Source organism: Vespula vulgaris, chromosome 1, assembly GCF_905475345.1.
Source record: "Vespula vulgaris chromosome 1, iyVesVulg1.1, whole genome shotgun sequence".
In the NCBI taxonomy this organism is placed as follows: Eukaryota; Metazoa; Arthropoda; class Insecta; order Hymenoptera; family Vespidae; genus Vespula; species Vespula vulgaris.
Genome location: NC_066586.1, coordinates 4,787,437 through 4,812,447, shown reverse-complemented (window position 1 = coordinate 4,812,447; position 25,011 = coordinate 4,787,437). Strand labels below are relative to the sequence as shown.

The following is a 25,011-nucleotide window of genomic DNA, read 5'->3' as shown; positions in this document are numbered from 1 at the left end:
ACGTAAATGCTTCGGGAAAGCAAGTACATAAAATAAACGAAGCGGAAGAGAAAGAGAGGAAGAGAGAGAGAGAAAGAGAAAGAGGGAGAGAGAACGAGTGTGGCGAGCGTAAACTATACATCGGCAGTAATGGCAGGCCGTATCGATCGAAACGAAATGTTCTTGGAAACGTGACAAGCTTCGAGTTGTTTTTGCTCGTCCATTTATCGGACGTGTGGCGTGCGTACGAGCTTATGAGCTCCGACCGTGTGCTTTTTTCTTTCCCCCTTTCTCCCCATCCTTTACCCTCTCTTTCTCTATCTCTCTCTCTCTCTCTCTCTCTCTCTCTCTCTCTCTCTCTCTCTGTCTCTCTCTATTTCATTCTTCCATCTCTCCTTCTCCTCTTACTTGCACCCTTCCTCTTACTACACCTGAACCATCACTAATGTACGCCCGTATGACGCACGGACTCTCACGAGAATACATTAAAGGGTGTCGTATGTTATTCTTAAAAAGGGTAGACCTACACTCGATTTATCGCAGACTGTCTACCCGACGTCTAATATCTTATTAGAAAGGCGTGCAAGAAGGAACTCTCTTACTCGTGAATATCTGACTTTTAGACTCACTTGTCTACGAGTTCTTACAATTATATAGGGTGTTCCTTTGCTTCCTGCTACGTTTACGTAATTGACGAATAGTTATACGATCGTTAAATATATCGGATTATTCCATACTTTCGATCCGATTGGAGAAAAAAAATATTCGTTCCTATCGAATTTACTTTCATTATCTTTTATCTTTCATCCTTTCATGTTGATCGGTCGGAATAATTTTTCTCTTTGGAAATTTCTTATTCAAAGAAGCGTAAAATATGTTATCTCTTTTTCTCGAGATAGCCTATATCATTATATCGTTTTTTCGATCTCTAATAACGAGCACTCTAATAACGAGCTCGATTTCACGTGTAAAAGTAATATAATCTCGATAAACGAAATTGATGAAAAAAATAAGAAAAAAAAAAGAAAGAAAGAAAAAAAGAAAGAAAGGAAACTTATCGTATTCTCAGTTTCTTTGGCAACGAATGAATAAATAAAATGGAATGAATAGTCGCTACTTCAACGGTACACGTTCCTTGACGTGCGTTCGTGTTTGAGATGATCGATGATGAATCTTTTTATGACACTTTCTTAGGAAAGTCGTTTCTCCATCGATTGGTCACGGTCCTTGTTTCTTATTCTTTATAAATAATATTCATTCGCGTATAAAACGCTTTATGCAAAATATTATGGAAAAACCACGGAATCATGCGAGTGACTGTACACCCTCGTCGATCTCGTTATCGTAAAGAAGAAGAAGAAGAAGAAGAAAAAAACAAGAAAAAAAACAAGACATATATAAATAGACGAACGAATTGTGAATCGTTTCGAACGTGCTAACGTAGGAAAAGAGAAGTTCGTCGCGAATCGATTGCTCGAGATGATCTTATCCTCTTTCGATGGTTCAATCGTCTTCGAAAGCTTTTTCCACTTTCGATAAAATTTTTGGAAAACTGCGAAACATGACTTTGAAATAAACTTGAAGATTTCCGCACATACCGATTATTCGAATATACTTTCCAAGCAGGTAAAAAGAGTTCCTTCTTTTCGAAAAGATCGTTGAGATGCGATAAAAAGAGGAGAGGACGCCTGAAATTCTTACGAAACACGTTTTCTCGAGATCTGTCAAACACGTGACCCTCCAGTTATACTGACTTGATTTGGTACGCTTTCTCTCTCTCTCTCTCTCTCTTTTTCTTCTCTCTCCAAAAGCTCCGAGATATTCCGGAATCTGAGGAGTCCAAGTCTCTTGTGTCAGGCTCACCGAGCCATTCTACCGATCCGATCTTTCCAGCTTCATGGTAACGTCAGTGAATATTTTTTTAAAAGACACTCCCAGACAAAATGTTTCAAGCAAGTATATATAGAAACAAAAAGAAACGCGTACGGCGAATCATTATATCTTCCCACTTGACGATACTCGCTTCGTATAATTGACGATAGTAACATCAAAATTATGTATCTAGTCTCGTACCGAGGAACGCGAATCTCCGAGGCTATAGAAACGAAGGGAAGAAATATACGTATGGACGATGAAAGAGAAAGATAGAGATAGAGATAGAAGTAGAGATATAGATAGAAAGAGAGAAAGAGAGACGAAGGTAAGAGTATAAAATGTATATAGAAAAAGAGATGGACGAACAAACCGGAAGTACGGCCGCGTGGTCTCGTAGTTCATTCAAGCTCCGCTTCCAGGTTCGTTTATATATGCTCCACACGTATGTTTCTCGCACACGCGAAACAGCCTCCAATCCCGTTTCCACGTTTCCCTCTCTCACTCTCTCTCTCTCTCTCTCTCTCTCTCTCTCTCTTTCTCTTTCTGTCTTTTTCTGTTTCTCTTTTCCTCTACCTCTCTCTCACTCTCAGTCTTGCTCGCGGATCTCTCGTTTACTCACTCTATCGCTCCTTTAGCCTCTCTTTGCCGTTTCTTCTTCGTTCTCCTGGTTCGAACAATGGAACGGCGATGCCATAATACACGCCAGAGGGTGATTAATAATTCCAGGTGCAACGATGAGCAAAGCCAGCCACGAAATCCGAAACATTTCCGTCTTGGTGCAGTACGTTGTTGCTGCTGCTGCTGCTGTTACTGTTGTTGTTCCTGTTGCTGTTTCTGTTACTCCAATTGCTTCGATGCGTATTGTTTGCTAACTGTCAACGATTCACTTTTCACTTTTTCATTCATATATATTGATTATATATATATATATTTTTTTTATAATGATTTTTATCTAAGCTATAAAGTAAAATCCGCCGAGAGAAATGAACATTATTCTTTCGTTTCAAAATTTTTAACTTTCCTCGTTTATATACATATTATAACATATAGAGAATACGTGCGTATTATATTATATTTGAAGATTCTAACGTTATGTGATTCATCCAGTGTATAAAATAAATTAACGAGGATTCTCCGTTACTATAGTTTGTCCTTAATCGATCATGACGAATGAAAAATCGATCGTTAATATTATTTAAAAACGCGGAAATTGCTGGATGAAACTGAATACAACGCGTGCAGACTCGGCGAGAATTATTTTTAATTAGTCGAAGTCGCCGTAATACGTAGTAGCTTTTACGAATGAACATTTCGAGAGAGCTTGGTCACGCCCCTGACGAAGAGAATCGTAAATTTACGGTTGGCGAGTCATGAGACGGAAACGAGGGAGCATCAGGTGTTGGTGGACCCACCTGCTCCCGCGCTCCTTCTTTCCTACTTACTCTCTTTCTCTCTCTCTCTCTGTTATTCTCGATCTCTTTCAATATTGTTCCACTTTTTCTCTCGTAGTTTCTCCTTCGCAAAAAGTTAACTTCTTTACAATAAATACGAAAATTTTCGATTTTCTCCTTCCTAGGAAAATCGTTAATAACTTCATATATCATTAATACATTAGAAAGAGATTAGATTCGTTCGACGATGAAAAAGAAAAATCAGATAAAACAGCTCGATCATTTTTTCCACCGGGGATAATAATAATACTAATGAAACCACTAAACTGATAAAAAAAGAATGCATACTCTATAGGAGAATGGGTTTGTTGATGGGAGATAACGACGTACTGCCTATGAAAAGGTTCGTAAAAAAAAATTGCGTGGAAAGAAAGCATCGATTTTGTCTCACAAAATGCAGGGTCAAGCCGTTATTACCTATCATGTCACCTCTCTCGATAATACGTTCACGATACCGAGTAATCCTTCGTGATGTAGTATATCTCGTTGTTGACATCAAATATTGTGTTTTACATCTGTAAGAGATACATTGTAAAAAGTATATACTTTTTAAATGATCATATATATATATATATATATATATATATATATATATATTGTTGCAGACGCGATCAACGGTATTAAAAGATCAATTCGAAAAAAACGTACGTCATTCGTGATATAATCGATTAATTAAGCTGTTTAACCTCCTGACAAAGGGAACACGAAGAAACCGAGATGTCGACCTACACACGAATAATCTATAATGAGAGAGAAAATAATAATTTTGTAAAAATCGATAGGAAAAAGAATGACTGGACGTGTTTGAAATGGACATGTGCCGACGCGACGGGGCGATCGTATTCTACGCAAGATCAAATGGAAAATGGAATGAAAGGCAATTTCGCAAGGCGGAAGGGGAGTCCTGGACAGTCGATCTTTGAATAGAAACGCTATTTCGCACCCCCCGCACGGTTGAATGGACGTGGATCGTTCGGCTGACGTCATTTGCTCGGACATACAACTAAAAAAGTTGAGTTCTTTTTACTGATATTCGAATCCGTCGGTGTACACATTCGATTTGCTTCTCTCTAATTTGATATTTTATATGAAATCCTATGGATTCTCCTTATGGATATTTATTAAGACAATAACGCTCAATGGCAAATTATATCGAATAAAATTAGTTGATAAAATAAATCGAATTAAATGAACGAGCTATATCAAATACGTTCGGCTTTTCAAATGAAATAAAGATTTTCTTTCACTGACATCCCTACGATGAAACTCGTCGATACGGCTCTCGTTTCTCTTTCTCTCCCTCTCTCTCTCTCTCTCTCTCTCTTTCTCTCTATCTATCTTTCACCGATCGTCGATTCAAATTACTCCGTGAACGGATAGCAGTAGCCTAGTTACACTCAGCCGAGTGCCGCTTTCGATTTCCGAATACTTCCTGGACGGTAACCGATACAGCCTCGCCTTTAATTGCCTTCGAGCATCTCCAAGAGAACTCCTTTTCGAGGTTGCCTTTAACTTGCAATACCTTGCTCAAGAGATATCGAAAAATTATTTCAACTTTACTTTTAGAGGTACGATAAATTCGTGATGGTGGTGGTGAATTGGTCGAATTAAATGTCAGTAATATCGGTTCTTTTCACTCTATCATGGCTACAGGGAAATCGATTTATTCCAACGACCACAAAGTAATAATTTAGGTATATCGCTAACTTTCAAAGAAATTAACCTGGTGCCTGGTCGCACACCCCAAGTACTACGATACTAAAAAGGATAGAAAAAGAATGAAAGAAAGAAAGAAGAACTCGAGCTGATATCGATTCGCCTTCTTATTCTTTCCTTGGTGATAATAGAGCCTATAAAGGTGTGTACCTCTTTCTCTCTCTATCTATCTACATACATATATACGACAGCCGTATCTGAACTCTCGACGGAGAGCAAGCGATAAAATTAATCTTCTCTTCGTGACATTAGAACGACGCCAGTCAGCGAATAATTGTCGGCTATTTTCGACTCTGCAGTATAATTTCTGCGGCCCTGTTATTTGGTTATTCGTTCTCATGGTTTCTACGATCACGAAGAGAATTCGATTATTAATTCGACAGTTCCTTCGTAAAATGTCATAAAAAGGGGTAGCCGATCGTGAAGAATGAATTAACGATCTTGAATAAGTTAAAATCGATCTCCGTACCGACGTCGAATCGTTTTGAAATTAAAAATAATATATTCCAACGAGCAACCCTTTGTTACTTTACTTTACTTCATAATCTACGTTTTAAATAATTCATTTCTCAGGTGATTCCATCGAGAAACGTTTTATTAGCCGAGTTCGTTTATCTAAACTCTATCGAAATCTCTATATCATTTATTAATGCCGACGTTCGATGAAGTATAACGAATAAAACGTATGCGCTCGAAGGTTTAGAATACTGAAACATTGTTTGCACTTTTATTTCTTGTTTGTGTAGACCTCGTTGACATAGATATCCACGAATATCGAATTTTCTTTGTATTATAATAAAATAAAGTTCAGATCGTACGTCGAACGTATTTAAACTTTCATCCCTCTTGCACTTAATAATCACATAATTCACCTAGCGAGCGTGTGAACGCGAAGTTACCGATCTAGTACGTACCTATGGAATATTCATTATCAACGTCCCGAATCGATGGATGGAACATTGATGATGACGGTCGTAGATATCTTCAAAAGGAACTCAAATAAATTAATCTAACACGTGGGAGATCGATAGGATCGATTTACCTGTCTCCCTCCAAGATTAAGGTCACTTTGATACATACCATTACAATCGCACATATATATATACATATAATATATACACGTATACATACATACATATATGTATGTATGTATATTCCGCGTAAGTATTTATAGATACGTAGAACACATAGAAACAGGAAGAAAAAGGTAAGAAAAGGAGAACGAAAGAAGAAGGTCGACGTTCTGTAAATAGGAATCGATCGATAAACTCTTTCACAATGATAATCCATTCCACGAGATATAGAATAAAAAACCTTTCGAACGAAGAGGAGTCTTGCGAACGACTTTTTACGAATTTTCCCTTGAAAAGGGGATGGATCTACCGTAGAGGTAGAAATAGAAGAGACGAAGAGTAAAGGGAAAGAGAGATAGAGAAAGAAAGAGATATATAGGAGGAAAAAATAGGAGGAAAAAAACGAGAATGAGAGAGCGGAGGTTGATAGGCTGGCCGGTCGGCTCACAGGTGCCCCCGGAGCGTGATCCATAATGGTGGCGGGTGGTGGTGGCGGTCTTGTATACACGAGGAGCTGGCATGGCAACGGGGTCGATAAATACCCCGGCACGGCAGCGACTTCCGATTTCATCGTTCCTGCCATGCCGGCATCGCAACGAGCTCTGGCATTCGCGGTGAGCACCGTAATAATTCCCTCTCGACGTGGCATCAACACGCTTTTTTTTTTTAACCCCTTTTCCATCGTCCTAACCCCTTTCCATCCCTCGAGCAAAAAGCCATCTTTTTCTTTTTTTCTTTTTTTCATTTCTTTTTTTTCTCTTTTCCATCGAGGAGTCCTCCTCTTGGAAATCATTCCATCGATCTACCACATTCGTTATTTCACGTACCTAATCGTATTTGAAATGAAAATCATCTTGGAAATTTTCAACGAACGAATTGACCGAAACGAAATATAATATCACGAATCGAACGTACTGATAAATAATTGAATAATCTCTCGTCTTTCGTAAAAGTATTCCGTGATATTTCGTTATTTCTATAGTTTATTCGTTGGTTCTCGTGACGGTAGAATGAACGTACAAGAGAGCCAAGGGCAATTAGCATGTTTTACGAGCGATTTAGAAAAACAGAGACACGAAGAGTGTTTGCTCACGAAGGGCAAACCTGTATCGTTCTCGAAGTTAGAAGGAATCATGCGATGGAAAAGAGAAATAAAAAGGAAAAAAAGAAAAAGAGAGAGAGAGAGAGATAGATAGATAAAGATAGAGAGATAGAGAGAAAGAGAAAGAGAAATAGAAATGGTAGAAGGTGTTCGAAGGCCATAATTATAAGAGTTAGCAAAGCAAAGATTTCGTAGAGGCAGCAGCCCTCGTGATCGTCGTCGATAGGAACTCCTTATCCGTGGCAGGTGCACACCTTCGAGGAAACGTGCCCGCCTCCTCCACCTCCGCGCGAGATACCACACCGTTCCTTTTGTTTTCTTCTCGTTCAATCACCTCTCAGTCTAAGGAACGATGAATTCTAGTGGAATAAACGAGGTATACCGTAGCACACCATATGATCTTAGCAGTCCTCCAATGCGGAAGACATCGCAATAACAAGGAGAAACGATTTTATCGTGACAATTTCCAATCGATACACGCGAGATCCGATTTAATTGCATTCACTGACGAGTATCTACCGATAAATAAATCGTTCGCTTCGGTTTAAAATACCTGCATCGCAAGATACTTGAATAACTTGATAACATCTACGTAACCAACGAATCATCGTCGTCATCGATAACATTCCTCGTTATAAATTCTTTCGTTTTCATTGATCCGGCGATTAATGGCGTTTCGTTTTAAAAGAAAAAAGAAAAAAAGAAAACGAAAAGAGGAAAGAAAGATAGAGAGAAAAAAAAGAAAAAAACAAAAAAGGAAAAGAAGAAAACAAACAAACCAGGAGAAATAATTACAATCCGTAGCAGATGTCCCCGAGCGATATCTTAATGCGTGCGGTACTTTCCTTGATATCGTTGATAAAAATTACCCGTACAATTTTTTTAATACCCATGCTAGGAGAACGTTGGCACTCGAAGATAACGAAAGGTCGAGGGCGATCGTTCGTCGAGATCGTTACCACCTGAAAAAATGATTTCGTTCTCGTACCAACGAGAAATAACATTGTACGTTTGTGTTTACGTATGTGTCCATAAGAATCAGAATAAAAGAGATAGGAAAACGAGGAAACAGGATAGATAGTATACTTTGGTAAATTATTGGATTTCCAAGCGCAGCGACGCTTAATAATTCTCGAGAAAGTCATATCCATTTCATTCGTTTATTTACACGCTTTAAGAAGAAATCATCCTTTCATTGCGTTCATTCGACACCCTATAAAAGTAATAATCACGCGAAAAATAAAAGATCGACGACTCGACGACTAAAAATACGCAAGAAATACATCGTAACGAAAGACAATAAAGGGAGTGGAAAAAAGAGGAATGAGAGTGAGAGAGAAAAAGAAAGACAGAGAAAGAGAAAGAGAGAGAGATGGATAGAAACTGATGGTGGCCTGCGGAAGCGATAAAATTATCGACGATTTAATCGGAAAGTAGAATAAAGCGAAGATTGCCAGCAATTTGCCGATCATCAACGCCGACGGAGAAAGGATTGCGAGTCCGTAGTTTGTCCTTAATCGGTCGGCCATCTCTCATCTGGAAGAAGCAGCGAGATGAGAGAGAGGCAACTGGAGTATGCTATAGTATAGTATAGAGCCGACTTGGACGCTCCTGCGTGTCTACTTTCACTGTATAAGTGTAAGGACACGCTCGAGCGAACTCCGGTAATGATCCACGAAGCAACGACGATATCCACGATGAATCGGCATCCAGCAAGTGATGGCATTGCAAGATCCACGATTATATATTGCACATCTGTGAATTCTTCCAGTGCCAAGACCCGCCAGAACCCTCACAGACTTCTTCGTCCTCTTCTATTCCTTCTTTCTCCTTCTTTCTTTTCTCTCCCCTCTCCATCTTCTTTTTTTTCTTTTCTTTTCTTTCTCTTTGTCTTTTTCTTCTTCTTCTGCTTCTTCTTTTTCTTATTTCTCTTGATAGACATCTTTTGTTTGACTCTCCCCTGTGTCTTCTTTTTAGAGAAAAATATTTATATGTATGTATGTATATATATATTTTTTTTTCTTCCCCCTTTCACGATCTCTCGACCATTACAGCTTTAATAATTTTTCGAACGTGTGATTTTAACAAAAGATCAGAAAATTCGTTATCTCTGCGTTGAGTCATTGTTTATACGCCTGTGCATATAAAACAGACAGATGCATTTCGATCGAACTTAAATGACGTTTTACAAATCGCAGACCTTCCTGAAATACATCTGCCACGTCAAGTACGATTGAAAAACCGAACCGATCAAGAAATTAATTGCGACTACGTGTTGGGTAATAAAAAAGAAAATATTTTTCATTCTTTCGAGAACGGACGTACGAATATCGTTCGCAACCAACACAATAACAAACAGTTTACGTTATCGAAGGAAAAAGAAAATTACAATTCACGTAGATACATCGATAACCTTAAATCATTCTTCGTGTTTATGTCGGAATAAAAAATACAATGTTATTTTAAGTCGAACGAAACGAGACGGTTTCTCAAATAGAATACGAAGAATATACGAGACGAAATGTTGCACTTTGCCGACGGTCGAACAAAAAAGAGAAACATTTGCATCGACGTTGTGGTTTCCCGTTTATGAACGTCGTTTTACAGTGGTAATCGAGATCCAATGGGTTAGGTAAATTATCAAAGTTATCAAAGTGACCCAGTTAAGCAGTGGCCGGTTCCGTCTATCGATTCTTTTTAATCTACCTCGATCGAGCATTTTGCACGAAGTTTATCGAGTAAACAGTAAAGTTGCTCGGCACTTTCTATCGCTAGATCTCGATGAACACGAAGAGATACGCGAATGCATTATCGAACGTACATATTCACGTCGATTTCGTCACCAAGAATGGCGTAAGAGGAAAACTAGAAGAAGACAAAAAAGAAATAGAAAAAAAAAAAGATCGAAACATTGAGAAACGAAAAGAAAAAAGTCTCGCGAGTTACGAATCACGTGCATGCAATATTCAATCCCTCCGTTTTTACCAAGCTTCCTTTTCGATCATCGACTCGTACCACTTACGCGTACGATCGAGTCAAACCAAGTTGACACTATTCTTATATAGGATTCCAATCGACGCTACTTCAAGGTACTTTATCGCTCCTTCTTTTCTTTCTTATTTCTTACATAGTTTAATTTACGACAGAATATAAGATACGACGAAAGAAAAACGAATCGAACGAAACAAACCGTTGTCGTTTCGTCATTCCGTTCGGTCACTTACGATTCGACGGCACGACGATCGGCAATAAAATAATATCTTCTAACGTAATTACAAAACTCGAGACGCGAAATCGCGAGAGAAAAAAAAAGGGGTGCAAAAAAGATGGTTCGAAGACCTTCGATGGTCATGTGCCTGTGAAATTAAGGAACAAGAAGACGAAGACGGAATCGAGAAAGAAAAAATAACGATATATAAGAGGAAACCGAAAGAGAGAAAGGAAAAGAAAGAAAAAAAGAAGTAAAAAAAAAGAAGAAGAAAAAGAAGAAGAAAAAGAAGAAGAAGAAGAAGAATATATGAATGGAACAAAGGGAAGGAACACTCGGCGAAATTTGAAGAGACAACTTAAAGAGGAACGGAACGCGCGGGTTGAGCGCGGCACACGAACTGAACACGAAAACCGTCGGCTGGACCCCTCGTGAAACTTCGGTGTCGGCCGCCTCGTGTCGAGGTTCGGCTTCCGGCCGGCCGGTCGGATCGGTCGGACGCTCCTCCAAGTCTGCCGCGACCGGCCGACGCGATGAACGCGCGAATGGCCGCCGGCTCTACCAACGGATATCCTTCAGCCCTCTCTCTCTCTCTTTCTCTGTCTCTCTGTCTCTGTCTCTCTGTCTCTGTCTCTCTCTCTCTCTCTTCTCCCTCTTTTCTCCCTCTCTCTCTCTTTCTCTTTCTCTCTTTTTCTCTCTCTGTCTCTCTCTGTCTGTCTCTCTCTTCCATGAGAGAGTCGCCGAACACGACGACTTTCGGCCGACGCCGACCGTACGAGACTGCCGACGCGGAGCGTCGCACAACGCTTCGCGGGGGTGCCTTCGACGCGACTGCGCCCTCCTCTTTTTTCGAGCAACCCCTACCCTTATACTCCGCAACACCTACTCTACCCTTTCCTTTTAAGAGAGGTCTACCTTTGACGTATGTACCACAGAGGTGTGTCCAATTAACTTCGTTCGACTTGTCTTTTTTCCCTTTTTCTATCTTTACGTTATTACACTACGTGGTGATCCTTTTTCCTTTTATTTTACCTTACGAGTTCAATGAGTGATAAGTATATTATCGTTTAGAAAGAGATTGTCACATTTCCTTGTTGTATGTGTATATTCTATGTATATTCTGTTTCGAAAGTTCTTCTCGGAAGCGTTCCTTACTTATTCAGATTCGAAATTATCGCTTCAAAGAGGTATACCAATTAGTTAAAATTATTTTAATGCGAATAGATATTTCAAATAATAATTGTCTTACGATTGATATATTTCGATTGGAAATTGAAGGTGACTCGACAAAGCTACCTCTTGAAATGACCTTTATTTATTATTTATATTAAAAAAAACTCTTGTTATCTTTCGAAATATAATCATATCGTAAAATACACAGTACTTCTTTTTCTCGCTTTCGAAGCGAGGGAACGCGGAATAATCGAGACGAAGTCAGCGAGAAAAGCGAGGGTAAAGTAATCGTGTAAGCCGACCACCTGGATTATTCTCTATGGTGATATTGCAACGATTGCTCCCTGTAAGTGGAGGCGTTGTAGGGCGTGCGAACGTTCGGTTAGCATGCTTTCCCTTTGAACGTTGCATCAAATAGAGGATTTACATTATATGGCTGCGCACTTTGACAAATCATGTATTTACTATTTTCCCCGTAAAACGAAGAGTAAGTACGACGAATCGCATACAAATCAATCGTGTGTTATCGATCACTATCGAAATCATTTATATACTTATTGCTATTTGTCTAGCTTTTTATCGAATTAAAACGAAAGACGTCAATTTGTCAAATTATTAAACACATATAATCACTTATTTTCTCGTAGGAACAATTTGCTCTTCGATGATTTGATCGAAATGAAAGAGCTCTTTGTTCTTTATAAAAATGTTTAATTAGAAAAGCACGTAAGTCAGATCAAGATCAGATCATGCTCAAATACCCCACTTCGTTTGTCCGTTTTACGAATCTATTTCGATTTTAAATTATGTTTATTCTTCTACGATCGGACGATCAAATACGAACAATCAAATAAATTATAATTTACAATTAAATGTAAAGAAAACTATTAAAAAATTTCTTTGCGAATTTTTCTATCCGAACAAAATTAATACTTGTCAGCGAGTTTAGAAGGAAATCGAAAGGATTTCGATCGAAAATCGAGTTGGTCGGATCGAGGAAAGTAGAACGCGAACGCGCGGTTTAACGCAACCCACGCCTATCGCCGATCGATAGCGACGCGCGCCCGCTTTGGTTATACAGCTGGCATAATCAATACCGATTGATGTGTATCTAGAAAGAAAATAAAACGATAGTACTCCTAAATGCAACGAGAACGTGTAAAGCGAGTAAAAAAAAAAAAAAAAAGAGGAAAAAAAAAGAGACGAAAAAATAAATCGTCGTTAAATGGACATTATAAATTCTGCCATTTATAAAAATATTATAGATATACAAATATTAATATCGATGGATTACTTTGCTTTGAAAAAAAAAAAAATTGACAGTTTTTAGTTACGAACGTTTGCGACGAAATAAAACAATTCTTTTTCGCGTTTCGCACAAACTCGATATCGTTTTAATCGATCATTGATCTAGTGAATATTTTAGAATAAACGTTTGATTCTCCGCGTACTATTGTTAATAAGAATCTCTAATAGGAAGACCTACTACACCTTCGGAAGAAAATAAGGTCACTATGGCGCCTGCATGACCACGAGTTTCTCGTAGAAAATTTCTCTCGATCGATCGATGACTACCGATCGTCTCAACTTTCCTGTCATTAACGGTTGTTTGTTCATTAAAGAAAATTCTTATTCGAAGGAAAAGAAAACTCTTTATATATTCGATTAAAGTTTTACGAAGTAACTTTTCGACCGTGAACGATTCCATCGTGCGAAATACTCACCTACCAAGAAGTCCAAGAAGGAATAAAAACGATAGAATGAGAGTTAAGAAAGAGAGAGAGAGAGAGAGAGAAAGAAGTTGATTTATTCAAGACGTAGCTCGCTTTCGCTCGAAACGAGTAAGGCCTTATCTTTGTCGGTCCTCACGCACTATGCGATTCTAACGGCGTTGAATTCTTTCGCGATCGCTCGAATTACGTGATTTACATGATTCGATCTTTCTCTCAAAAGAACCATTCACGATTTTCCCGTTCTATCCTTTTCGAATGCCAATATCTAATCGTTCTAGGTCGATTTTATATCTAATTCTATCTTATACGATAAAATAAAAGAGAAAAGAGAAATAAAATAAAATAAAATAAAAAATCTGATGAGAAAATACGAGCACTTAAACCTTAAACATATTTTAGCTCGAATTTTATTAAATTTCTCGAAAATCAATTTACCGATCGTTAAACGGACAACAAGGACACAACACAAATTCGACGTCGCAAATTCATTAAGCTCGCAAATTTCCAAGCAAAACCTACTTTGATGTTGTTTCAAGCGCGACCAGCTCCGACGTTCGCTTGTGGTTAGTTACGTGTTTGCTCGCGACACCTTGTTAAAAGTGTGGTAACGTTTTTTCTAGAAGAACGAAACGTTTCTCGTGACGTATGTAAACAAGGTTTATGCGTATCCCTCGTCGCAACGTTATCGCTCGCAGGAAACTCTAACGAAAATATAAACGTCTTACGATGTTGACTTGCCGAGCTGGGCGGGGGTGATGTGCATATTGGTTACTTGGAAAAGGAGGAATTTAGAAAGTAAGAAAAACTTGTAAGAGATGGCAAACAAAGAAACCTGTGGGTGTATGTGTGTGTGTGTATACTTATCACGTATAGATAGGAAATTAAACACTAACGTTTACGAGTGAAAGTACTCTTTCGAAAAAGAAACAAACAAAAAAAAAAGGAAAAAGAAAAAAGAAATCAATGTATATTTAAGATACGATGATGGAAACGATCGACGAATAAAAAAGTATCTTAATAATTAAAAAAAAAAACAAACGTTATCGCACGCACTTAAATAAAATCAAGAATCATTGGCAACGCAACAAGAACTTCGACGAGTCTCGTAGAAAATTCGGCCATCGAGTCGGCGTAGCGGCCAAGTTCAAGGGCTCGTCGAGATGAACTCTTTGCTAACGCTTTCTCTCGTAGCTTCGATCACGTACTGGGTGTATACGCGAGGTTTCCATTCCTGACCGCATTTCTTGCTTTTTGTTTGGAATTCAAGCCTTAGAATTCTGAAGCGTGTGATCTTTACAAAAAAAAAAAAAAAAATAACTTATGGATCGTACTGTAAACGTTACAATCCCACATTTAACATATTTCCGATGAATTTAACGATTTTACGTTAATTAACATTATAAAATTTGTACGAACGCGTGCCTACGCACGCACACACACACATATATAGAGGCGAAACGTAACGATCGATTTCTTTTTATGGTGAACGTAACATTCAATTCGACGAACGCTAATTTAATTTCCGCCACATCTCTCTCTTTCTCTCTCTTTGAACTGTTTCTTTTTTCAACGAGTTGTTAAAAGTGTGCGTGTAATATAGCATATTGGTTCATGAAATAAAGTGGAAACAGAGCGGAAAGTAAGGGGTGCTGTAAAGCGTACCGTTCCTGGTAATTAATATTTTGAATCACTCGAATCGGAGACAGGGAGTCCGTTTATCTCGGCTTTGAAATTGTAAGGACTTATACGCGTTCGTTTCTTCGTATAATAGAAGTAATATCACGTAATAGCGCTCTGGTGTAGGTACATTCAACTGAAAGATTAATTAGCGTTTACGTAATCGCGTTTAAGGCGACTCTAACGAGATCCACGTCGTTATATCTCGTACTCAGGTACTACTATGTATCTATAGATATACATATATGTATACATACATACACACATATATATATGTATACGTATACACACGAATACGCTCAATTCGTTGCAAACGACGATAATTCAGTCGCACGAGTAACCTTGGCTGATCGTTTTACTCATTATCTTTGTGCTCATTACTTTCTCCTCTCCTGCACGTGATTAAGAGTCGCCCAGTTTACGGGCTACGATGAAACACATCGAATCGACATTTTCCACATAAAAGAGAACGAACCACGCGCTCACGTTCATATTCTTTTTTATGGTTTCTTTTCTTTTTTTCTTTTTCTTTTTCTTTTCTTTTTCTCTACAAAGAAAATTCCAACGTGGATCGTAGCAAGCAACGTTTTCTATCCTCCGACGAAACCATCCTCCATCAATTTCTAACTTTCATAATCGATTTAAACTCGATAGTCTCGATAATGAGTATCTTGATTAAACTAAGAGGTATATACATACATATACGAGCTAATCGCTATAAATTTTGATGGCAAATTACTGCGAAACGAAATTTATAGAGCCGATCAAAGAGGAAGTATTGCTCGTTACGCTGATCGATCGGCATGAAACGCTTTCCTACAAACGAAAGTACCACGCGGTTGTGCTCGAATTTGCTCGCATCATTAAGTACGAGACATCGGATTGTAAAAAGATTGAAAAAAGAAAGAAAAAGGAAAAGAAGGGAAGGAAAAAAAGATGAAGTTTATCTAAGTCACGATGACTTTTCCAATCGCGTTTTGCGACGCGTAAAAGTAGACGTTAGTCAGGAAACGGTTACCCATCGATAAACCGACGTTTATTCGTATTCGCCTTGGGTTATAGATCATCGTCACGGATACGGAGAACGGAAATTGCAAGCGAACGCGAAAGTTTGCCTTGCGAACCAACGAGTCGAGCGAGGCGTGCATTACGAGTTGTGGATACTATCAAACGATTCTTGCCCGAACGATTTCAAGATTCTCAAATCTGTGCTATTGATCTTCGTGTTCTAACTTGACTCATGGTTTATCCTTTCCTTCGGTTATTCCTGCAACTCTCTTTCTCTCTTTCTCTCCCTCTGTTTTTCTCTTTGTTACTCTTTACTAGAAAATATTCTCTAACGTTTTCTGGCAATTAGCATTCGTTAACGATAATAGGATTAGAGACAATACTTTACAATGCAATTTTCCAGTGTTAATTCCTTTTGTACGATAACAAAAAGAAAAATAAATTATCAAATCTTTCCTATGAATTTTCTTGGTAGCTTAAACGATACCGACGTAAATTAAATACTATTATCGAAACTAATATTTCTTTATTATTCGCAATAAGCACGCAAGTGCTTCGGTAATTCTAACTATACTTGTATCGATAAGAAACATAAATAAATATACATATGTATGTAACAACTTACCCGATAAAAGTAGGTCGATAGTCCGCGTTCGACGTATGAATCTTCAAAGAAGCACTTTATCCAATTTCCTTCGAAACAAACGACACTTTTATCGTAGAACTACACTTCACCACTGTGATCGAGATTTACAAGATAGTAATAATAATAATTATTATTTTTTATTATTAATAATATTATTATTATAATAAAAAGGGATTAATTCTCCCAGTGAAATGAACCAGTCGTAAAATCTCTATTTACAAAAATTCTCACCCTTAAACGACGAAAGGAATTAATTAGATAAATTATACCTTAACGAGTCCCGTTTAAACGATGATTAATCAACTATTATTTTTCTCTCTCTTTTCCTTCTTAACTGGCAAATTTTTCTAATCTTTAACCATGCAAAACCGTGCGAGTTAAGCCATTATCAAGGATCATTAATCGACGTTCACGAAGAAGAAGAGTTCTCTTGTTCGTCGCTTCTTATTTCGCTTCCTCGTTTTACCACGGATATAGGGAAGTTTAATAGTGGTAGTGGTACATCGGTATATATCACAGTATCAACGAAGAAGAACGAAGTGGTCGTCGCGTCAATCCGACGATCCGCGACGATCCGCGAGCTTTGCTTCGTCCGTTATCGTTCTCGACGCGGAACGTTATCGTTAGACGGTCAGATAATAAAGCGAGTGCGAACGTCGATGGACGGCTTCGTTAGGTTTCTCCACGGTATTGATGCTCGAACGATAAAGGAGCTTGTCGAAGAGTTAAAAAGAAGGAAAAAAAAACGAGAGAGAGAGAGAGATTCAGGTGGGACGTTGCACCGTCGAGCACCGAAGCCTTACAACCTTCGTCCCTGACCTGCTCAACGGAGACCGGCCTCGATGAATCACGCGTGAAACAGAGATACGGAAAGGGAGAGAATAAGATAGGGGAAAAGAAAGAAAGAGAGAGAGAGAGAGTGAGAGAGAGAGAGAGAGATGGATGGAAGGCCTCTGATCCTCTTGAGGAAACAATCGACGAAAGTTCGCACGGAGGATCCAGAACGATCAGTTCACTTCTTCTTCTTCTACTTCTTCTTCTGCTTCTTCTTCTTCTTCTTCTTCTTCTGCTTCTTCTTTTTCTCCTTCTTCTTCTTCTTCTTCTTCTTCTTCTTCTTCTTCTTCTTCTCTTTGCCGGCCTTCGGCGGGTCGACGAACGCGTGGAGGAACGGACGTGCTTTTGCTTAGAGAAAGAGAGAGAGAGAGAGAACTAACTTAGTCTCGATCCTCTTTCCGATATGCGGACGATGACTGCGACGCGTTTGTTTACCTTCCGCGTGATGTTAATTAGTCTTCGAAACTAGTTGTAATTTGATAATCGTCAAAGGTTAAAAGGACGAAATTAAAATGACGATCTTTAAGATGATCTAACGGTTGTCTCCACTGGTGATTTAAGTATCCGCTTGTTTTCTCTCTCTCTTTCTCTCCCTCTTTCGTGATAATTCGATCGAAAACACTTGGGCACAAATTCATAAACGTATGCTGGATACGAGGATATATCGGATCTTATCGCGAGTGATAACGTTGACGATCATAATGACGATGACGATTGATAGGGAATTCTAAATAGTTTCTAAATCGTCGAATAAAAATCGATGGGTGTTAAGTACGCTTGTAAAGTAATAGTCTTTGACGATAAGTCGTAAAATAAGTAATAGTCGTAAACGATTGGTCGGCTCGTCTTTTTCTCGTCGATGGCAATTATTCTTAAACCTAAGGAACGAATCTATCGTAGCGACTGTTGTCACGCTTGTCCGAACACGCCGGACAGATTCTACAACGTGAACGTTCACGATAGATGTTTCCTCTTGCGAACGAGGCAGCAGGTGTTAAGGTAATCCCGCGCAGATAAAGAATAAAAATGTCTGTGTAATTGATCGACGATCTTACGTAAGATTTACGAGAAAGTGCTACGTCGATGACCGCTCGACTACGTCTGCCGTTGTTATATACCATCGATCGGAGATATAAACAAACGTCCTTTTGTCGTCCTTTACGAGATAAACAATGTTATTGAAGTTCTCTCCTCGTTGGTATTGGTGTCGGTGTCCTTTTGAAAGTTAACGTACGTACATGAAAAACATAAATATTGCAATCTGTTATAATAATAGATCAATAATAGGTCATATCGATCTTAACGGATGAAACAGGCACGCGACGATCCACGATCAAGAGAGTAGTAAGACTCGTTTGGCACGTACGAACGGTCGATCGATGAACTTCCGCTCGCGATACACCGTAGAACACATGACTGACTCGTGGAGCTGTACCGTCGAAACTTTTTTGAGACCTGTTGATGATGCCAACGAACCTGAATGAAAAACGAAGGATTGAATCTCGGTCGAACCGATCGATATCGATCGATCGATCGTCTCTTTATATCTTTCCTTCTTTCTTTTTTTCTTTTTCCTTTCTCGTAAAACGAACCGAGAGAATCCTGAATATCGTATGTGCGGCGAGTCGCGAAAGTTGATTCCACGAGTGGAACGACAAAGCGAGCGCAGGTAAGAAAGGTTTTCGAACAACTACGTGCCGGTCAGAAGGCGGCGTGTCTTTCTCCCCTGCATCGTGCATCAGGAGCTCGTGGAGAGGGAAATGGCGAAACGATGGTAGGAGGTGGAATATAGCTGCCGTTGACTGCAAAAGGGAGAGGCGAAGAGAACGTAATAGATTCGAGATCCACGGCCCTCGTGGATCAAGATCAAGACCGGGTCCCGCGGCATCCGTCGAAGTTCACCGAGAGAAAGAGAAAGAGAAAGAGAGAGAAAGAGAGATTAGAAACGGTGGATAGAGCAAGTATCTCCATCTCCATCTCCATCTCGATTTTTCACGTTCCTCGATTCAGTGAGGAAACTAAAAAAAAGAAAATGTCCGATGAAGATACGCCTCGTTTAATTATTTTTATTATCCGACAAAAGAATCGATTACTTTGTTCTCGTTTAAATAAATGTATAACTATTTGAAATTATCTCGGAATATTTTTGTCGGACTCTTCAAAGAAAGTTAAATAATATCGTTGAATTGTTTTCCTTTTTTCTTTTTCCTTTTGCTCTTCTTTTTTTAATATTGCATTATACAAAACTCACGGATTACGAGTAGTAATTTTATTAACAATGTTTCTCAGTAAATACAATAATCGAGAAAAATACGTATTCTTTAGTCACCCCTTCGACTTAACAGTCAATTGATTCTCCTGTTCACCGACCTAACGTTCGTAGCTCAAGCAACAGGTGTTCGTCAACCGCCGTCATGCGTTAACTGCACGAACGAGACGAGTTGCATTTCGCATCGTTGCTTCGCTATTTTTCTTCTCCCCCTGTTTCTTTGAACCATCGTAAACTCTCCCGTAACTATATCTCGTTATTCTCGGTAAAATGATTTTCTTTGTAGAAATCGATATGAGGAATAGAAATCGAGAAAAAAAAAAAGAAAAAAACTTATAAAATAATGCTCGAACCCTTGACCGATTAATCGACGATTAATTCCCAATGATCAACCTTGTTATCTCGCGCTCTATTAATGGAACACAAACGCAACAAATTTATTGTCAGCTGCAAGGTTCGACTTCCTTTTCGCGCTTTCGAGCGTGGCCACGTGGTCTTACATTTCTCACTGCGGTTAGCCTCGAGCTCAATATCCTGTCATTGTAACTCGAGCTTCGTCCTCTTGTTTTAACTTAAGCGACATCTCGATCTCATCGCAGACTGGACTCTCTAAACCGTGAAAAGAAAAGAAAAGAAAAGAAAAGAAAGAAAGAAGAAAAAGCAATGACGTTAACATTCGGAAGAAAGAAATTCTTAATGTCTTAATATTTTAAATTACGAAACTTTCTCCGCGAATTGAGTTATAAAATACAAAATATGAAAAAAAAAAGATATATATATATATAAATTATCTCGTCGAGTATACTACGAAATTGTCTACAAATTATATATAAGCGATTTTAAACCTGTCGATTTTAGAAAGTATCAACCGTAACCTTTAAAAGCCTACCAAAGAATTATATCCTTGAAATCTTATATCTTTGAAACGTAATAAATTTTCCTTATCCATTTGAACATTTCGCAAGCATTCGTGACAACGCTAAAAACTCAGTCGGATGATAATAATCCTGATCGAAAATCTTGAGAGGCGTCTCTGACGACTATTTTTGCGAAGCTCACGAATACAGGTCAAGATCGCGTGAAAGGCAAACGACGTTAACGCCAAATGGTCTTTCATTTATCTCTATGGAGCCTCGTTCACCTCTTTGAGAATCCGACTATTGTTTAGTGAGTCGACTCTAATTACTCGATCGTTGACCTTCAAGAATTATTAAAAGAGAAAAAAAAAGAAAAAAAAATGCTTGATGTTCCTCAAGCACGACCATTTAAAAAATCGTAGATATTTGTAGGTCGTTCGTACCTACAAATTTGGTATCAACCGTGATTATTATCGCAATAATTATACTCTGCGTAAGGCACCGTCAAGAAAATAAACATTTTTTTCCAACAACGAATAACGTACCTGATAAAGGCAAAGAACACGTATGTACGTACTTACACGCGTTAAACTTATATTGGGTATTGGATATCCAATTAATCACAACGAGATCGTTACCTGATCCTTTAATAAGTTATATATTGTTTGGAGATTTACAGGTGAACATTAATGGTAACAACACCTATGTGGGATTCCTCTTTACGAAACAGCCTCCTGTCGGCTGTCCGGCAACGTTACAAATGTATTTCGTAATGTATGTTCGATACATTATTCATCGCCCATTATTGGTAAACTTCGATCCTATACATACAATCGTAGCGATATTTATGTTGACGCGAAAACTTATCACAAACTTTTATGTTCTGCATTTCTTTTTATTATTATTCTTTTTTTTTTACGTGCAATGGCGATTTAAATCGTCGATTGCTTCCAACGAAACTTAAAGCTATTGTTTCAGACTTCGAATTTCAAATAAAATATCATTAACGAAAAGTAAGTCGAGGCACATATCAGTGGCTCAAATATCTTTTATGCTTCATCGACTTAATTTTAGATCAATTGTATATAAAAATGATTATATGTGTATATAGTATAATAAAAGTAGATACATTGATTTCTGTTAATCGCATCGACACATTAAACACAGGAACATAAATACTAAATATTGCGTTATACTTTTTATTCGGCACGTCGTCCTTCAAGAAAAAATCTTTTGTCATCAACATAAATACCGGGCCGGCTGTACAATAAACGGATATACAAAACATCGTATCGTACAAAATAGTAGCATTAATATCACCGTCAGTTTCGTTCCCACGCGTTCCTTTCCCTTGTGTATACGGTATCAACAATATTGATATTGTTATCGTGCGAACGATTTGTCCGTAAGCTTGAGCTACGTTTCGAGGTAAGTGTGGTAAACGTTTGTATTTATGCGAAAACACCCTTCCCCCTCCCTTCCTTCCTCCCTTCCTTCCTATCTCTTTAGGCTACGCGATAACGTGAAATTTATTTGTTTTCCAAATCGTCTAAATCGCGTTTGCTAGATTTTAATCGAATTAATTAAACAAACGTACTTTGTTAAAAGTAGACGTTCACGTGTGAACACCCAAGATGTCGGAATAGATTTTTGTAAAATCGAAAAAGATCACGATAATCGATGATAATCTAAGAAAGTTTATCGCTTAATTCACGGGAGAAAGCGTCAGCTCGTTTTATTATATCGTCAATAATGTCGTACCGTACGAGGGATTATAATGAAGGTTACAATAAAAAGGATAATAAAGATTGCTTTTTGTATATGTATGTATATACAAACCTAAGTGTTATTAGATAGACGGAGACTTTTGCTTTTCTATCGTAATGATAAAATGGAAAAACGGAAAAAGTAAGGAGGTATAACCGGGAGTATGCGGTAAAGAGAAGCTCGATTGGTCGGTTTCATTAGAGAGCAGAAAAGATAACCGAAGAAAAACGTGAACGTTGTGAGAGTACTGTGATCCAAGTTTTATTAAACAAATTAAATACAAAAGACTCCCTTGTATTTGCTTTTACTCCCGCGATCGTCATCGTCGTCGTCGTCATCGTCGTACTCTTCTCGATTTATATATATATATATATATATATATATATATATATATATATATATATATATATATATAAAATAATTAAAACAACGTAACGAGAGGCAGACATAAATAATTAAAAAAAAAGAGAAAAGAAAAGAGAGGAAGGGGAATGAAAGTGAGGGGGTTTGTTATAGGAATTTAGAGGGATAACATAAAAAGAAGAGTTTCTTTCGTGCGAATCCCTTTCGAATAAAATTTGTTTCTTTATCTTTCGTTACGATAAATAAAAAAGATTTGAAGCGAGCCGGATGTTTGAGATTAACCTTCGCTATTTGTGAGAACAATGAGGATTCCGTTTCCATTTAACTCCTACAGAATCGTTTAAAGATAATTGCGCGCGCTTTTTTTCCTCGTATTCCCAATTTACATATATGGGAAAAAAGAATCGTTTGAATCGTCGATAAAAATCACTTTTTTGTTCGAATTTTCAAATTACAATTTCTCAATTCTTTCTTTTTTTTTTTTTTTGGTTTTTTATTTCTTTTCTTTTCAAAGTGATCGCCTCGCGTTAAAGCTTGTTCGGGAAAACAAGAAAACAAAAAAAAGATGAAAAGAGAAGAGAAAAAGGAAATTCTTTAAATGCATTTGGAATGAGAACGGGAAAGTTACAGCTACTGTGCTTTGCCAGTAGAGAAAGAGGAAGAGCAAAATATAGTTTATATATGCTTATTAAATACATACATACATATATGTACATACACATATATATACGTATGAGAGGAGCGCGTTCGCGCGTAATAAAACAGAATTATCTTGAATTTTTATTTGTTTCTATTCTAAAACCGTCTCCGTCCGCGTTATTCTCCTTTTCTTTTTCTTTTTTCCTATCTTCTCCCTCTTCTTTTTCTTCTTTTGAACGCCATAATTACGAAGAATCTTATTTTAACGATGGACACGTTTAAGAATTCTTTCAAGAACGTTGAATAGTAATATTTTAAAAGTTTTGTTTGTGTCTGCATGTGTGCGTGTACGTGGTACGTGTAATTATGTGTATATATGTGTATTAAGATATGTACAAAGATATATATATATATATATATGTATTTATATATATTTATATATATTCATATGAATACGTGGTAAATATATATATATATATCGTATTTTATTCCCAAGGAATCGAGTCGGTTAATATGGCCGTCTCGATTTCTCGGGGGCAATCGAAAAAAAACGCGTCGAAGAGTAACACAGTCTTTGTGGATTTCGAATGAATGTCTTCGTAAAAAAAAAAAAAAAAAAGAAAAGAAAGAAATGAAAAAAGAAAGAAGAGAAAATAGAAAAAAAGAGAGAGATGGAGATAGTCGTTAAATACCCGAAAAGCAAGCCGTACGTTACGTATGATAAATCGAACAAGAAAAAATATTAAGTTGAGGGAAATGGGAAAATTGGAGTAAACGATATCACGATGAATGCAAGAATGACAAGAAGACGAAGAAAAATTGGAATGTCGATAGTCGGTGACGGAGACTCGAGGATCCAAGAAAGTACTGTGTTCCTCTTTGGAACGTCCTCGTTCCGCGCTTGACAGACAATCGCAAAACGGTGCCTTCGATATTTTAGGCCCTTTTTTGCTCGATAAGCGCATATTATGTCATCTATGCATAAAATTACGCTTGTCTCTTAATACTCGTCGAAAAGAGGTCGCGAGTCTAAGTGCAAGTGGGCGAGAATATATCGATATATCGATCGATAGCGATAGTCGCATCGACGAAATAAACGATTTCGTTTGAAAATTTCGCTTTTCGGTCGGGTCTCTTGTGTTACTCTGCCTTATCATATTTATATTGTTATGCCCGTCTATATTTAAAGGTACGATCCGAAAAAATGAAAATTAAATTAATTATAATTGTATCTATGTTATTTATTTATTTGTTTATTTATTTTGTCATTCGAGCCATCAATTTCAACGAAAAATTTGTTGTAAATAACGTAGAACGAATCCGAATAAAAATAAATGAAGATATTCTCTTTCTCTCTCTCTCTTTCTCTTTCCCTTTTTAGAGTTTTAAAAGATTCAACGATATCGATTTAAAAAAAAAATAATATTCTCTTGAAAATATTTTCAATACAACACACGATTTATCTTTCACAGTTACAAATACGACGATACTTCTACACGCGGAAAATATTATATGAAACTTTACGAATCCACTCGTATTATGAACCGTAAAAGTAAAAGCAATCGCTCGCACATTTATCATCGATCGTACCCTCGGTCCCACTTGTTTAAATGTTCTTCTTCTTTTTTTTTTGTTTGTTTG

General features: G+C 37.7%; 1 long non-coding RNA gene across 1 annotated transcript in view; it reads right to left on the bottom strand.

Moving 5' to 3' along the window:
• LOC127071590 (uncharacterized) overlaps window positions 1–16,630 on the bottom strand; it is a 31,658-nt gene extending 15,028 nt beyond the window's left edge. Inside the window, exon 1 of the long non-coding RNA XR_007785151.1 lies at window positions 16,621–16,630. This is a non-coding gene — a long non-coding RNA (uncharacterized LOC127071590). The remainder of the gene's footprint in view (window positions 1–16,620) is intronic.
• Window positions 16,631–25,011: the final 8,381 nt, after the last annotated feature.